A 16,511-nucleotide genomic window follows, 5' to 3' on the forward strand; every position below is an offset into this window, starting at 1 on the left:
TGGCGGAATGTTTTAATATATGTAGTATATATATTATTTTTGTATTCCATATTTACATTATAAGCTCCTTCATATTAGGTAAGTTCAAATCTTGCCTTATTAGGTAGGTTCAAATCTTACCTTATTCTTTCCTTTCCTTATTCTTTTTCTTGTACACTCCTACATAGTGCTAAATGTAAGGAATGGTTTGGAAAATTGGTTTGGAAAAAATTGATTTTTCTTAGGTTTGTTTGGTAACATCACTTTTTAGCTTAAAAGTCAAAAACTTATTAAAAAAATCATAAAAAGTCAAAATTTCCATTTTCTCTCTATTTTTTGCATATCTTTTTGTAAAAAAATTAAGGATAAATTACACTGACACCCCCTAAGATTTATGTTTATTACAGTTCCTCCTTTACCTTTTGGAAATTACATCTCCCTCCCTGAAGTTTAAAGTTTCATTACAGATTCCCCCTTCAGCAATATAATTCATTTAAATACCAATTTTGTCCTCACTGAGTAAATTACATTGACACCCCTCACATTTTAGAAATTACAATCCCATCCCTAAGGTTTAAAGTAGCATTACCAATTACCCCATCGATTAGTATTAGTTGGAAAAAAAATTCATTGAAAAAAAAAATTAATTCGAAAAAAAATTATTCGAAAAAAAAATTAAGTGAAAAAAAATTTTGTTAGGAAGATTTTTAAATTTCTGTTTAAAAGCCAACGTAACTCATTTTTTGAATTTACGTTTTTTCTTCAAATTTACAAACTGAGACAACAATTTATAAACCAAAAAAATTATCAAATAAGTTTTATGACAGTTTTTTTAATTTTTGTAAATATAAATTGAAAACTGGAAACAAAATGGTTGCCAAACAGGCCTCAGATGGTAAAAATGTCGTAAAATTAACAAATAATTAAATAAGTTACCAACGTAAAAAATGGCTTATCAAAAGATTCTTAGGCTATGTATGGTTCGATTTTAAAAAAAAAATTAAAAATTAAAAATTAATTTGGTTAAGAAATAAAAAATAAAAAATAATATCATTCAGTTATATACATATGTATGGCTGTTTCAATTTAATTTGTAAAAAATTATTTCTAACCACTTGAAAGATAAAAATTATATAAAAATTTAAAAAAACTCAAATTAATATTTATAAATTATTTTTTTAATATAAAAATCATTTAGTTATATACATATGATAATTATTTTTTATTTTTTATTTCTTAACCAATTAATTTTTAATTTAAAAAAAAATTCTAAAAATCAAACCATATATAGTCTAAGAATCTTTTGATAAGTCATTTCTTACGTTGGTAACTTATTTAATTATTTGTTAATTTTACAATATTTTTACCATCTGAAGCTTGTTTGGTAACCATTTCGTTTTCAGTTTTCAATTTATATTTACAAAAATTTAAAAAAACTGTCATAAAAACTTGTTTGATAATTTTTTTTGCTTTATAAATGGTTGTCTCAGTTTATAAATTTGAGGAAAAAACATAAATTCAAAAAATGAGTTTCGTTGGTTTTTAAACAGAAATTTAAAAATTTTACTAACAAATTTTTTTTCAATTAATTTTTTTCACAACTAATACTAATCGAGAGAGCAATTGATAATGCTACTTTAAACCTTAGTGAGGGGATTGTAATTTCTAAAATGTAAGGGGTGTCAATGTAATTTATCTAGTGAGGGAAAAATTGGTATTTAAAAAAATTAAATTGCTGAGAAGGAATCTGTAATGAAACTTTAAACCTCAGGGAGGGAGATGTAATTTTCAAAAGGTGAGGGGGGAACTGTAATAAATATAAACCTTAGGGGGTGTCAGTGTAATTTACCTAAAAATTAAAAAATTATCCCAAACATACTAATTTTTTTACATCATATTTTAGCCAAAAAGTCAAAAAGTTACTAAAAAAATATGTTCCCAAATAAGGCCTTAAACTTTGGTCTATTTTTCAAATAGGACCTATGAGCCAAAGTTGGCGAGTCCATGTGGCAACGCGTTCTTTGCTGCGTAACGATTCACCTTGTATATTTGGTTGCTCAAAACCATTATCAAGTGAATGAGAAATCGATACTAAAATGAGTTCTATGAAAACAGTGTTTTGGTGAAATTTCCATAAATGATAGAGATAAGGTTTGTCCCAGAATGCTTTGGTGGGCAAACTTAGTGTGGGTTTATAAGCCTTGAGTTTATATCTTGGAGAGGACCACAAAGGGTATCCAAGTTTTGTGGAAGGGTGAGATTAGGGGCAAAGTGGGCTAGACCCATTGGACCCAAAACAAATACACACGTACGCATACCGTCTGTTTAGGCTGGTTGGGTTGGGCTTGTCCGACTTATCTTTTTTGGGCAAAAAACATTTAAATTTTATTTTTTCTAAAATTAAATTCTTACCGTTTGGAATTTGAATTTGAATTTGAAATTTAAAATTAATTTTGAATTAACCCCATCGTTTTTAAATGTTGGCCGTTTGGTCCAATGCACCTATTCCTCCAAATTGAACAAGTTCTTTACCTGTTTAAATTCAACTCGAATAGGTCTTTTCTGTTCAAACCTGTCTAAATAGGTTTTTACCTATTCGACTCTGTCCCAAACAGGTTTTTTACCTGTTGAAGTCTGTTCTGAAAAGCCACAAATTCTCCTATAAATATTATCTGTTCATTTTTGTCCCGAACAGGTTTTTTACCTGTTGAAGTCTATTTTGAAAAGCCATCAATTCTCCTATAAATAGACAAGTCCTCTATTTAGTTTGATCATCCAATTTTTCGTTCTTCTTTTCTGTATTTGTTTTCTGCATTTTGCTGCATTAATTTTTAGTGAGAAAGAGTATAAACACAGAATGTGTTCGCTGGGAAATTAATTGGCAGTGCTGCTACTAGTTGTCGTCAATCATTTTATTCTGGGAGATAGACGTCTATAATCTAAAAACACCGTGGAGAGGACGAATCTGTCTTAAGGACACAGTATTGAACACTGGACTTGATCAAAATTTCTGAGAAGATAATACTATAAGGGTGCATTTGATTAGGGGGATTGGGGGGGATTATTTACTGTTTGGATTATAATCCATTGGAAGCCTTTTATCTGGTTTTTTTTTTTTTAGTCCGCCGGATATGAAGTTCGGCCGGACTCCTTATTCCTTATATGTAGGATTACACTATCCCCGAGGGGGAAAGGAAGAGGGAAGGGGGAGGAAGGTGTGGGACAATTTCATGGGGATAACAATCCCATGGGATTAGATAGTGAAATAACCATTTTGACCCTCTACTATTTAATTATGTATTATATTTAATAAAATTCAATAAAATTTAAATGTCTCAATTTAAAAATAAAATAATTTTATTTAACTTTTTATTGATGTTTTATTTATTTTATTTGTTAAAATAATTTTTTATAGATATTTTATTGATGTTTTTATTTTAAAACTTTGTTTATATTTTATTTAATTATTATTATTTTTAAAATAAATTTATTTAAAATTTTAATTAAAAAATAACATATATTTTTATTGATATTTTATTTATTTTATTTTAAAAAATAAATTTATTTAATTGTGTAAAAAATAAAATAAAATAAATTTTTATTTAATCTAAAAATAATTAAAATATTAAAGATATGTTTAATATTGCTATTACTTAGTAAATAATTAAAAAAAGGTAAAATAGTCTTTTGCTCATTTATCGTTATCCAGTCCGTCCAACCAAACATTAGATTTACTAAAAATAGTCTCTTCCAGACATCTAATCCCATGATAAAACAAACACGGGATACACATCCAATCCAACAAAATAGTCAGGAGGATTCACAGTTCCAAGATTCAAGTCTAATGGATTCTAATCCCCTCTTATCCAGTCTGTTCAAACAAACACACCCTAAGGTCATCCATTTTCTATTTTCTTGGTTTATTTTTCATTCTATGGGCCATTTGACATTATTAATGGAGAAAGATTCCCCACCCTTATTAGGGTCCTCCATTTTCTAAGTAGAGCATTAATTGACACATCGACTGTGACACCGGACACTTCATGCATATGTATATAATGACATTCATGGATATTAATCTCATGTTAAGTGTTTATTTGTAGGAGTATAAGAGAAGGAGAAGTTAGTTTGGAAACTTAAGCTTAGAAAATATTACTTGTTTTGTGCTTTAAGTTAGGGGATAGTTTAGATTGGAATTTGTAAATCATAGGATGTCCCTATGCTTTAATTGAGAAGCTTAAAGGCTTTAGTCTAATGAACTTGTATATCCCATGCTATTTGCCAAACTGCTAATTAGGATTAATTAGGATAAGTATGATTAAAATAAGATTAGATTATTTAGTTTAAAACTTGGTTAACTACGCAAAAAAACAAGGAGATTAGCTAATTAAGGAAAGTTATAACTTTTGCCCCATTCATACCATATAAAACCTCATGTCTCAAGCCAAACAAATAAGGTATTTGCTAGAGAACTCAAGAACCATAGGGAGAAAACGAAGAAGAGAAGAAGAGGAGGAGAAAGTATGCGATCCCGGTTTTTCTTCCATTGAGTATTGTATTCCGAACTTGGTTCCGTAGATGTGGGTTGTTGTATTTAGCCTGTTTCCATCCGTCAATACTTTGTATTTGAGTTATAGGATGTTTTGGGCAGGTTCGTTTCAGGTTGGTTATGATTGGAAGCATATGGTTGCTGTCCAGTTTTTAGCCTCTTCGCTCGAGCCAGGACTTTGTCGCTCGAGCGAGCCTTGTGTTGTTGCTTCTTCGCTCGAGCGAGGGTTTGTACACTTGAGCGAGCTTTTCGTGTCTTCAGGTTTTGTTCAGACGCAGCCTTGGCTCGAGCGAGCGAGCGAGCTGTATGTTTTGGGCTTCTTCGCTCGAGCGAGCGTTTCTTCGCTCGAGCATGCTTCTAGGTTGCAGACCTGAAGCTTCATGTTGTTCGCTCGAGCGAGGCTGTGTGCCCTCGAACGATGTTTCTTTGTGTCTGCGACCACTCCTTCGCTTGAGCGAGGAACGTATATATCAGTTCGCAGCAGCAGCTTCTTCTTCACTTTTTGATTTCTCTTTTGTCTCAAAATCCTAGATTCGACTCTCTCTCTCTCTCTACACTCACTTTCTCTCTAGGGATTGATCTAGTTCTTGGGTGTTCCTACCCTAATCTCTTTGTAAGAAAGATAGAGGGTTGTGTGGGCTTTGTTTTGATCCGAAAAACTTTGGGATTGGAGCACTTCCGAGTTTGGCTCTTCTTCCCCTTGGGTTCTCCATTTGAGGTAGGGATTCTCCTTGTTCTTTTTCAATACTCCGTCTATAGATAGACATGTGGTAGTTTTGTATTGCATGAAAATCGTATCATGTTGAATTTCTTTGAAAACCATGTGAAGGAACCTAGGGTTGGTTGTTTGAGAATGATTATTTTATCATTGACAGTTCTTTAGGCTAATTAGAGTATAAATTAGCATGTTATTGTGGAAAGAAAAACAAAAAAACCTAACTTATGTTTTGATTTGGTAAATTAAAATGGAGGGTAGTTGATCAATGTTTGTAAGTCTCTGTTGTTAATATGAGTTGGGTGAAGGTGTTAATGCCTAAGGGATTAACTATGGCTTTGGGGTTGTTTTGAAATGAATGTATTGAATCGAGTCAGGTTATGGCTTTATAATGAATGGAATTGGTTTTGTGAAATGAAAAAGGGGTTTTGGAATTGGAAAATCTTGGAAGTTGATCTTGGAGATGGGAAATGAAATGTTAACTCTATGTGAGTCTCGGAAAATGAATCTGGAAATTGAACTATTATGTCATGAGTGTTGAATGGTATATTTGGGGTTTTACCTTTACCTATCGTACTAGCGTTGTTGTTGAGTTTAAGATCTCATGATAGTTGAGTCTTCTAATAGGTGTACTGAATACATGCATCTAGAGGTTTTGTCCTTGGTCATCGGTGGAGGATGACATTGTTGTATTGAATTGTTGTGTTTGCATTACACCGGTGTTGATTGAACATTGTATGTAATGAAGTGCTATGATACATTATATATGTATAATTGTTAGAGAGGAGATAGGTAATGTACTCCAGTGTGTGGGAGGAGATAGGGGACGTACTCCACACACCTAAGTGTTCATATACTTTAACACATTGCTTATGTATCTTGATAGTTTATGTGTGTGCATTACACTTGTTGGTTATGCTCTGTTGTATTATGATTATTGGTGTTATACACTGCGCTTATAATCAGATGACCGTTACCTTCTAGCTAGCGCTTGGAGAACTGACTGCGCTTATAATCAGTGGTACCGTCACCTTCCAGCTAGCGCCTGGAAAACTGACTTGGCCGGTAGAGCAGAGTTTTATTGTTATTGTCTCAGTGTATCTGAGTGTATCATGGATTGCGATGGTTACAGTTTTGGAGGGCTGAGTTGCCTCATTTGTTGATTATATATATGTTGATGATTTGTTATCTCCCTCTTATTAAAGGCATGCATGTATAGATATGAATGTATTGGGAACAAACCAAAATGTCATTTTGAAATTTTGGAAAAATGTGAAGGAAAATTGGGTATTTGAAAGCATGTTTTGAAAAAGGAAAAATCTGTTGTAAGTATGGAAAATGGTAGAAAAGTGGTGGGCTTAGTGAAATTATTTTTCTAAGATGTTGTTATTGTTATAAAAGTTTGGGAACCAGGGATAATGAAAAGAAAAGAAAGATGAATCGCTTATAGCGTTGAATGAAACGGCTGATTTGAGAAAAGTTCATACATATGTATATTTTGTATCAACTGTCACCTTACTATTCTAGTATGAGATTAGGCATTCATAATCATAGCTATCTGTAAGTTGTTATTGTTGAGGATCATGTAGAGATCTCTACTGGACTATATGTTCATCCCACGTTGTTGAATCTTTTTCAGGTGTTAAGCAGGATGTGCTACAAGATTTGGATCTTCTTATTTGTTAGCCACGGGGCCTCTTTTGTGTTGGCGGAATGCCATATATGAAAAAGGGTTATACCCTTCTTCTTGATTCCTTAATGATGTAAGCCATCGGGCAGTTTATTTAGAATGCTTATGTTGTATTTTAATTTGCATTCGAATGAGAGAATTGTTATTTATTTATACTAGTCGAACATTTGAGTTTATTTTCGCTTGTTATCTCTGAAATTGAATTAAGTTCATGAATTTGGTAATACTTTCGAGTAATAAAAAGTGGGGCGTGACAGAAAGAGAGAAAATGCAAGAAAATTCAAAAAAGCTAAGGATTCAAGCCTAGAAATTCCAAGAAAATCACCACGAGGTAAGAAACTCGACCCTTTCATATTTCCATATCAAAACATAGCCAAAAATTGATTAGGAACAAGTTTTGGAAGATTGAAATAAAAAGAAAATAAGAGTTTGGAAATTAGGAAAGAGTTTGAGGAAATTATATAAAAATTATGTTTTGAACTAATCTTATGTAAGATTTGAGCAAAATAAACATTATGCTATGAACTTACACCTTTTATTTATGATTAAGAAGTTTTAGAACTTGGTTTTGAAGAATTGAGAATGAAAGAAAGGGGTGAAGAGGTTGAGAAACTTGAATTAAACTATTTATTACTTGTTTAATCTTCAAATCAATGCATAATCCTAAGTTTTTATTATTCTTTCATTATATATATGATTAATAGGATGTTACGGATCAAGATTTAGGGTTTGAAAGCTTGAAAATTGAGTTTGGAAGCCCTAGAACAGCCTAGAATAGAGCAATTCATGAACTGCAAGACCTGTTCTGCACATCATCGCTCGAGCAGTGAAGAGACCGCATGGGCAGATTGCCCAAGAACCTGACTAAGTTAGTTAACTGCTCAAGCTATTGAAGGGTGGCTCGAGCGCACTTTGGCACTCCTAGAATCTCCTTTTACAAACTTGAACTTCTGGAAATATTCATTCATTGCTCAAGCGGTGAAGAGGGCGCTCGAGTGGATTGGCTAGTCTTGGAAAATTGAAAACTTGATTTTGCTCAATTCTCTCCTTTTACTTGGACCATTTTAGGCGTGTTTAGGACCTAGACACATGAGTGACATAATTTGAAACCCACTTGAAACATGTGTAACTAGAAAAGAGAACTGATAAATTTCTATAAGAAGTTTGAAGTTTTTATGCTTCAATGTTTGCTATTGTTTTGCGTAGGTCAAGCCTTAGAGGAAAACGCCTTGTCTAGCCAAGCTATTTGTGAGTAGTAATTTAGTAATGCTATGTTTGACAAATTATGTTTTCAATGCAAAACTTGACTATGTTTACAAGCCTGTTACGTTTTACTATGAATGAACATTTTATACTTTTGTATCACGTACCTAGATGGCATTCTTGGATCATGTGAAATCCTTGAAATGCTCATCACTATGTATTTTGTTTGCAAGTCAAGCTATGCTTTATCTTGTACAAGTGAATATGTTATTTTGAAAGAATGTTTAAAGCTTTCAATGTTTAACAGCTTACTTTATTACTATTCATTGGACAATGACTCACCCCTCTCCCTTATATGTATGTAGGTGAAGATAAGGAATAAGGACACAGAGAATAGTCGCACTAGAACCCTTTTTCTTTTGGAGAAGTTGTAACCTTGAAACTAGAGTTTTGTCTTTATGGTTTGGTTTTTGTGAGGATGACTTTTGATGTTGTACCATTTTTCTTTTGTTGGTTGGACATGTAAGTATCAAGGTAAATAAATAAAAAAATTTATGCTTGTTTTGTCTTCATTCTACTTATGCACTTGCTCTGAATGGATTTTAAATAATATAATGAAGAGGTTATTCTGCTTAAGCCCCAAGGTTGTAGTTCAGTCTTGTCTTATTTTGTCAAGCGTTTGGTAGTTGGACGCTACTGGCTGGTCATAACCATTATCTTGTTTGGGGTGGGATGGGGTCATGACATCGGCATTGTATTTTTTTTGTTGAATTATCCACTAATTATTTGATAAAATACTACGATTAGGAGTAACATGTCAATGGCTTACACCTCCATTGGTTCAAGCAATAATGGTCGCCTTTTCGAAAATCAAAGTTGCAAATATGGCAAAAAAGCGGTTGTCAAGTTATCAAACTCACAAAAAAATCCAGGGAGGCTTTACTTCAAGTGTGCAAATAGCATGTGCGATTACTTTACATGGTGGGTGCCTGCTAGCCAACATTGCAATGCATCAAATATCTAATGCAGGTCTAATCCTAGTCATAGAAAGAATGAAGATGATGGAAAGAATGATTCAGAAAGAACCAACGAAGCTTTGGACAAATTAGAGCAAAGATTAAAACGCACAAAAAAATCCAGGGAGGCTTTACTTCAAGTGTGCAAATAGCATGTGCGATTACTTTGCACGGTGGGCGCCTGCTAGCCAACATGGCAATGCATCAAATACCTAATGCAGGCCTAATCCTATTCATAGAAAGAACGAAGATGATGGAAAGAATGATTCAAAAAGAAACAATGAAGCTTTGGACAAATTGGAGCAAAGATTAGAGCGGCTTGAGGCAAATGAAGAAGCTATGAAATTGCTTTCAATGACAAACATAGTGTGTACTGGTTTTAGCATGCTAATGGTGTCAATTTCTTTAATGTTCAAGTGAATGTTGTAAACTTATACATGTGATTTTGGAATGCACATATGGTTTTGTAGAATGGTTGACGAATGAAGGAAAGAACCACTGTTATTAGTCGCTCTAAACTTTTTACATATATCTAAAATTTATCTGTATAACATTATTTTTCTTGTCGGATATGGTAAGTGATAGCAAATGAACATCACTCTATTTTGAACAAATTCGTACACTCTTAGAGAGCTTTATTTATTTATTCATTTACTTTTCTTTCTTTTTTTTTTTTTTTTTTGAGTAGCGCTCAGAGAGATTGAGGAGTCAACAAATGACCCCAATAGGCATTATTTTCAGCATTATTTGGTTCTTACTGAACCTAAACAACATGACCCTTTTTTTTCTTTTTCTTTTTTTGGCATCAATCAGTGAATTCCATTTTATTCAACAACAATTAGTTAGAATTACATGCAAGAATGATTAATAAAACCATACCTCCAGATCAAATACACACAATTGAATGAGTTATTGTGCATGTTTGTGGGACTAAGAATTCAAACACTGCAGCTATTATTGAGCAAATTCTTGACAACCACATTAGTATTGTCCTTCAATACACCCCTGTAAACAATACCATACCTACCTCACAGAACCAAAAAAAAAAAAAAAATACAAAAAAAAAAAGCACAAAATTATTTAACACTCAATTCATATATATCTATAAACATCATCAAATATGCTCATCAACAATATCTAGAAACATCATCAAATATGCTCATCAACAACAGGTCCTACAAAATCAACTCTTGGGAGAGATTCTTCATTGTCCCAAAAATAAAATTCCATAACAATAAAAACATCACTTCTAGGATTCAATGCACCATATAGCAATAGAAATGTTCACAATCCAAATTGACAATAAACATTCCTAAATTTAAGTTTGACAAAAAAAACCATTTGATGGTTATAGCATAGTTCAATTCATCAATAGCTCATTATCAACAACATTAATAAAAATCTTTCACTTGCAACAATCTTCATTGGTCTCCAAGGATTTCTAGATATATTGATGTATGGGAATTTCGAATAATGTTTAGATTAGGAACCTATGAAGAAAAAAAAACATAATCAGAACAAGTTCAAATCATATAATTGAAGGATATCCACCATAATTCATGTTACATACCTGATTGTAATGTGTGCTGGTCAAGCATTGCGATGACTGAAGCAAAGTAGATCCTTGAAGTAAGGCTTGGAAGTTAGTATACTGAGGCTCTTCATTCCATATCCAAGGCATTGAATTTGGTACTTCAGCATATGGTTGCATCATATGTGAGAGTATATTCAGAGATATTTGCATAACTCGAATAAATTAAAAAATGTAAAGATAAGAACACAAAGAATTAAGTATTACTTGAAGTTGGTACTTGAGCATATCATGGCATCACATGTGGGAGCCTATTTGAAGATGTTTGTACATCCTATAAAGTGAAATGAGATGAAACCAAGTAGCATAAATTGAAAAAATTAAAGAATGTAAGGGTAATAACCAAAAAAATTATATTATACCTAAACACGTTGCTTTTTTCTTTTTCGAAGTCTCCAATGCCTTTTCCGAGCTACTTTTAATTTGTTGTCTTCCACGAATGGGGTCAATCCTTTTCTTCAGTCCTTTCGATTGAATGACATTTTTTCTACCCTTATTTGTTTTCATTGCAAAGCTAGCATCATTCATATGAAGTGGTCCATTGGTGATACATAGACACACCTTGTTTTGAACAAGTGCAAGCAATTTGTTCCTTTCCTTAACACAATTTTCATATGTTTCTTCCAATTCAGATGCCTGGGATGAAATCATAGTAAAGAGGGAGCACAATTACTTGTATCTGCTACTTTGTTCCAACTTAGGGTCAGCTTGAATGTCGAGTCCTTTGTAATCTTAGACAATTTCAGCTCTTGGTAAATTGGTCCACCTTTTCAGGATATATTGCCTTGGAATTTCCATTATGATCATTTCATCTTTAAGAACCTTAATAACATGACTACACAATATTCCTTTCATCTCAAACAACCTACAAGAATAAGAGAAATTACCATATTTGTCTTTCTTCACTTTACGCATTGTAAACTATTGATATGCTTTGACAATATAAAACAAAAATTCATCCTTGTGAACACAATTTACTATGTATAACTCAAGTGAACCCACATATTCATCTTGAAATTCTTTAAAGATAGTCTTTGTGTAAACATCTCCCGCTTGAATCAACATCATAACTTGCACTTTTATTTTGGGCAACTTATACGATAATGCATACTCAACTTTATATTCCTTATATCGCTTCTCAGTAAGTACCCTTTCAAAGTGAGTGAAAAATTGAATCAAATTGTACTATGATCTCAAGAACTCTTCCAAATCAGCATTTAAGCTTTCACTAAGTTGTGTGCTCTTCATTCCTGCCAACCTTGTCCACCTAAGATATGCCCTAACTTATTTTTTTCTCAAATGAAAAATGTTTTGTTTAACATGCCCGGGGGTACCCATGTGCATTAAATAGTTTGGACCCTCGATTTCTTTGATCTGATCTCACGAGTGCAATATGAAACATAAATGAGAGTCCATATCAAACAACTTTGTAGAAAATCCATTTTTATTGCAAAACCTTTGCTAGAAACAGACTGCATTACCAGATCCTAGAGTCGCCATCTAATATTTTGATAAAAATTAGGAAGCCCGTTACTCATGCCAAGGCCACCATTCATCGAACCTTAAGTATGAGAGGGGAAGGTCCTTAATTGAGCACCCCCGCTCACCCGATCAAAGATCGGCTTTTACTAAGTCATGATATGATTTTTATTTACTTTATATGTTCATATCCTGATTATTTAATAAATACTAAATTTACTATGTAAAGCATACAAGTATAGAATATGTCATTTATTTTGGAACAATTTGATTTCATGTATTTTGAAAGAAGGTTGAAGATGTACAACTCAAAGAGAGTGAGTTTACAAACATGAAAATTAACATCATTCTAAATTAAGCAACACAACCTCCATGCACGGGCATTCATAGAGTTATATCAAATAATCAAATAGCCTCATGGTAGAATGATAAACATTGTAAGAACACACACAAGCGAGATGCTAAAATATAAAAACTTACATATTTACCGACGTCCTGCGAACAGCTACAATACAAAGTTAGTGAAATATGCATGATCTTATATATAAAATTCTAATGCAATTCACTCATGAAATGAAACTAAAGATTCGGCATCTAATATATGACATGCAAATCATCTCAAGAACATGAGGTAACGCAGAATTGATTAAATCCACAAATGCAAATTTAGCCAAATCAAGATGCATGAAACATGGATGCAAAGCATGGATATGATGAAAATCAAAATATGATGCATATTTACAAATAAAGAAAGCAACTAAAAAATTGGATAGAAATAAGGAGAGTGGAGAATTATTACAACACTTGAATAATTACAAACCGAATAAGGGAGGAGAGGAAGAAAAATATTACAACAAAATAAAACCTCACAAATATGTCAAATTAAAATATAAAAAAAAAATCAAAATATCTAGGTCTTGAGGATCACCGAACACTATTATGTTCAACGTCGGAAGACTGCTCTATTCTATTCAGAAGAAGTTAGCTAGCCGGCCAACTAGGCCTAGGAAAATCTGTTTTGTTACAACACCGAAAAAAGAACAAACAAGAAATATGTAGGTGGCTCAACTAACCACTTCTAGTTAGATTACAACAAGTTTGTAATATGAAATCAAAGTAAGAAAACTAATATAAGAAAGATAATATAAGAAAAATGAGAGAAATTGAAAATTCACATTCCAAAGAAAGGATGAACTTTTTGATTTCCAAACTTCCTTTTGATCACCCTCAAGGTTGTGAAGTATGCTCTTAATCCTTAATTCAAAAGCTTGGAATTTGAGCTAGAATGATGACTTGAATTGTATAACACTAGATGTGGAGGAAAATTAGTGAAATTCTTGATTTTCTCTTTCAACAATAATCACTCTCTCTTTGATCAAAACTCTAGAATTTAATTACAATAATATGACTTGGATGACTTTTGTAATAGAAGATGAGACATGGTGTATATCTTGAGAAAATGGAAGTTCACAACTAATACTCAATTTTGGTTAACTCTTAAATTCTAAGCTTAGACTTTCTCTTTCTCTATATTTAGCCTTCTCCTCTAATCAATCTATCCTCTCTCTATCTCTTAAATTCATCTCCTAGTCCCCAACAATATGATATGTTCATATAAGCAATGCAAGTAGAGAAATGGTGGAGGACAAAGTGGAAGATTAATGAAGTAAAGATAATGGAGCTAATGGAGCACTAAAATGGAGCATTGCCTTCAATGAATCAAGTACTAGGCAATGAAGGTTGAATGCATATGCATTTGGTGTATGAATATATCAGAAAATGGGATAAGGGAATGCCCCACACGAATTGAACAAAAAATGAGTCTACATTGTCCTTGGGTGGTATAGCGACCCCAGTCTTTTCCCATTTGATTATTGTATCCGGACTTGGGTTCCGTTTATTCTGTCATTATATATTTGTTGTTGTCGTCCTTTATTTTCTTATTTGGAGTTGTAGGATGTGTTGGGCAGGTTTGTTTCAGGTTGGTTGGTTTCGTAAACCAAGTGTTGTTGTCCAGTTTTTGGGTTGGTCGCTCGAGCCAGGTTTTGGTCGCTCGAGCGAGGTTTGTTTTTGTGTCTTCTGGCTCGATCCAGATTTGCTTCGATCGAGCGAGCGACTGCGTCTGGTTTAGACCTGAGGACAATGCTTATTCGCTCGAGCGAGAGTTTCTTCGCTCGAGCGAGCGAGGTGTTTGTTTTCGAGTTCCTTGCTCGAGCGAGCATTCTGTCGCTCGAGCGTGCTCCAGGGTTGCAGACCTGAAGCATTGCATTCTTGGCTCGAGCGAGCTTTTCTTCGCTCGAGCGAGGATTTTTTGTGTCTGGTAGCTCGAGCGACCAAGTCTTCGCTCGAGCGAGCCTGTCCAGTTTAATTAGACAACAGTGGGTTTTTAATCAGTTTTTCATCCTCTTTTTAGATTCCAAACCCTAAGGTCCGACTTCTCTCTCACCCTGCTCACCTTCTCTCTTAGATTTGATCCACTTAGGGTGTGTTTCTACCCTAGATCCTTCATTAAAAAGAGTGTGTGAGTCGAGGGCTTCGTTTTAATCTGAATTGTTGGTAGTTTGGAGCATTTTGGAGTTTGGGTCTTCATCTACATCTTCTCTTTTCGGGTTATTTTCTTCGAGGTAGGGATTTCCTACTCCATCTTATAAGTTTTGTTCTAAGTTTTAGTATTTTGATATGTTGGGGTTGCTTTGATAATTTTGGGAAAAACCCTAGTTGTATTAATTAATTAATTTGTATAATTAATTTAAGGGAATTGGGGAATTTGGTTAAATTCATGAAATTGGGAAATTTATTGATTAAATGGTGTAGTTGGATAATGTAAATCACTCGCCCATTGAATTGTTGGTATATTTATTTTCAAGTCTAGAAATAACTGATTTGGGCTATCAGTGAAGGATAGTCGTGCTTGTTGTAGACATTACATGTGGATTAGGGATAACTGAAACTAATCATTGATTAAGTCATCAATTTTGGCTGCTGAATTAATACAGACATTATGTGTATTGATTGTGTGTTGTATATATTATGTGTTTGCATACATTGTTTTGTGTGGGAGGAGATAGGGGATGTACTCCACGGTTTAGGGGAAGATAGGGGATGGACCTCTAAACCGGATTTTGTTTGGGAGGAGATAGGGGATGGACTCCATTAGCATCACTTTTATGTGTGCTTATTTATATTGAAGTGTTTTATTGATACAGCACTAAAATGTGTATCAAACTGGAAGTATGAAGTGTTTTGATTTGAGCCTGAGTCTCAATTGTTTGTTGACACTGGAAGAATGTGAATATGTTATATATAGTTCACTGTTGTAAGATTGGCCAGGTTCTGAGCCATATTGATAATGTTGGAAAGTAAAACATGTCTTAGACATTAGTGTCATGAAACTGTATAATGATGTAATTGATTATCTTGGTTAACCATCTATTGAATGCTATTGCTTTATTCAATGCTTATATTTGGTTTAGTATATTTCTACTGGGCTGTGGCTCACCCTATATGGGAATATCATTTTCAGGTTCAGGTGATAAGCTACCTCCAAGAACTTAGCTTAGAAGGACTTGGATTTTGAAGACTATCTTTAGTTACTTGTTTTTATTTGATAAACGTTCAAGCCCAGGGCTTTATTTGTATTTGAGTTAGAACTCATACTTTTGTGTCCAAGTGTTGGCTTGGAAAGATGTAAGCCTGTAGGGCATTTAATTTGATGTTTCATGCAATGTTTTTATTTGGTAATACTCTGATGAATGAATTAATAAAGTGTTTTCTTTAAATAATGCATGTCAATGATATATATAATGGGTTAATTTTTGAGGGCGTGACAACTTGGTATCAGAGCGTACCGGGTTTGAATACTTTGGGTACGTGGGAAGTGATTAGTATCACATTGGGTTCGTCTCGTTTGATAGAGACTTAGCGTAATGTTATATGCTTATGTGATAACATGTTTATGTGATTATGTGGGTATGGAATGTAGTTTCTAGGATGTTGATTGGACCCCTTGAGTTTCTAGTAGTCTTGTTGGAAAGGCACTTGATCACTGCTGCTTCCAACCGGAACTATAGCAACGCATTGGGACTATCATTATCCAGGAATGAAATTCGTAGGTGCTTATGTGATTATGTGCTTACGTGGAATGAATTATTATTGTCCCATGCATTAGGACGCGAGTGTTTAGCTTCGGCACATTTATTAATGTGCTAATGTCTTTGTTTCCTTTATTAGGATGTCAGGACGAGGACGCGGTAGGCAGGAGGTGCCTGTGCCAGAGGAGATTCCAGCAG

At 33.6% G+C, this 16,511-nt stretch overlaps 1 long non-coding RNA gene across 1 annotated transcript; it reads right to left on the minus strand.

The window, feature by feature from the left end:
- Positions 1-10,371: 10,371 nt before the first annotated feature.
- LOC145807791 (uncharacterized) lies at positions 10,372-11,944 on the minus strand. The gene is made up of 3 exons (XR_014351176.1): positions 10,951-11,944; positions 10,723-10,844; positions 10,372-10,642 (listed from the first exon to the last, which is right to left on the minus strand). It is a non-coding gene; the product is annotated as an uncharacterized LOC145807791 (long non-coding RNA).
- Between the last annotated feature and the right edge of the window lie 4,567 nt (positions 11,945-16,511).

The sequence above is a fragment of the Camellia sinensis genome, chromosome 14, assembly GCF_055761805.1.
Source record: "Camellia sinensis isolate YWXY chromosome 14, ASM5576180v1, whole genome shotgun sequence".
Taxonomy (NCBI): Eukaryota; Viridiplantae; Streptophyta; class Magnoliopsida; order Ericales; family Theaceae; genus Camellia; species Camellia sinensis.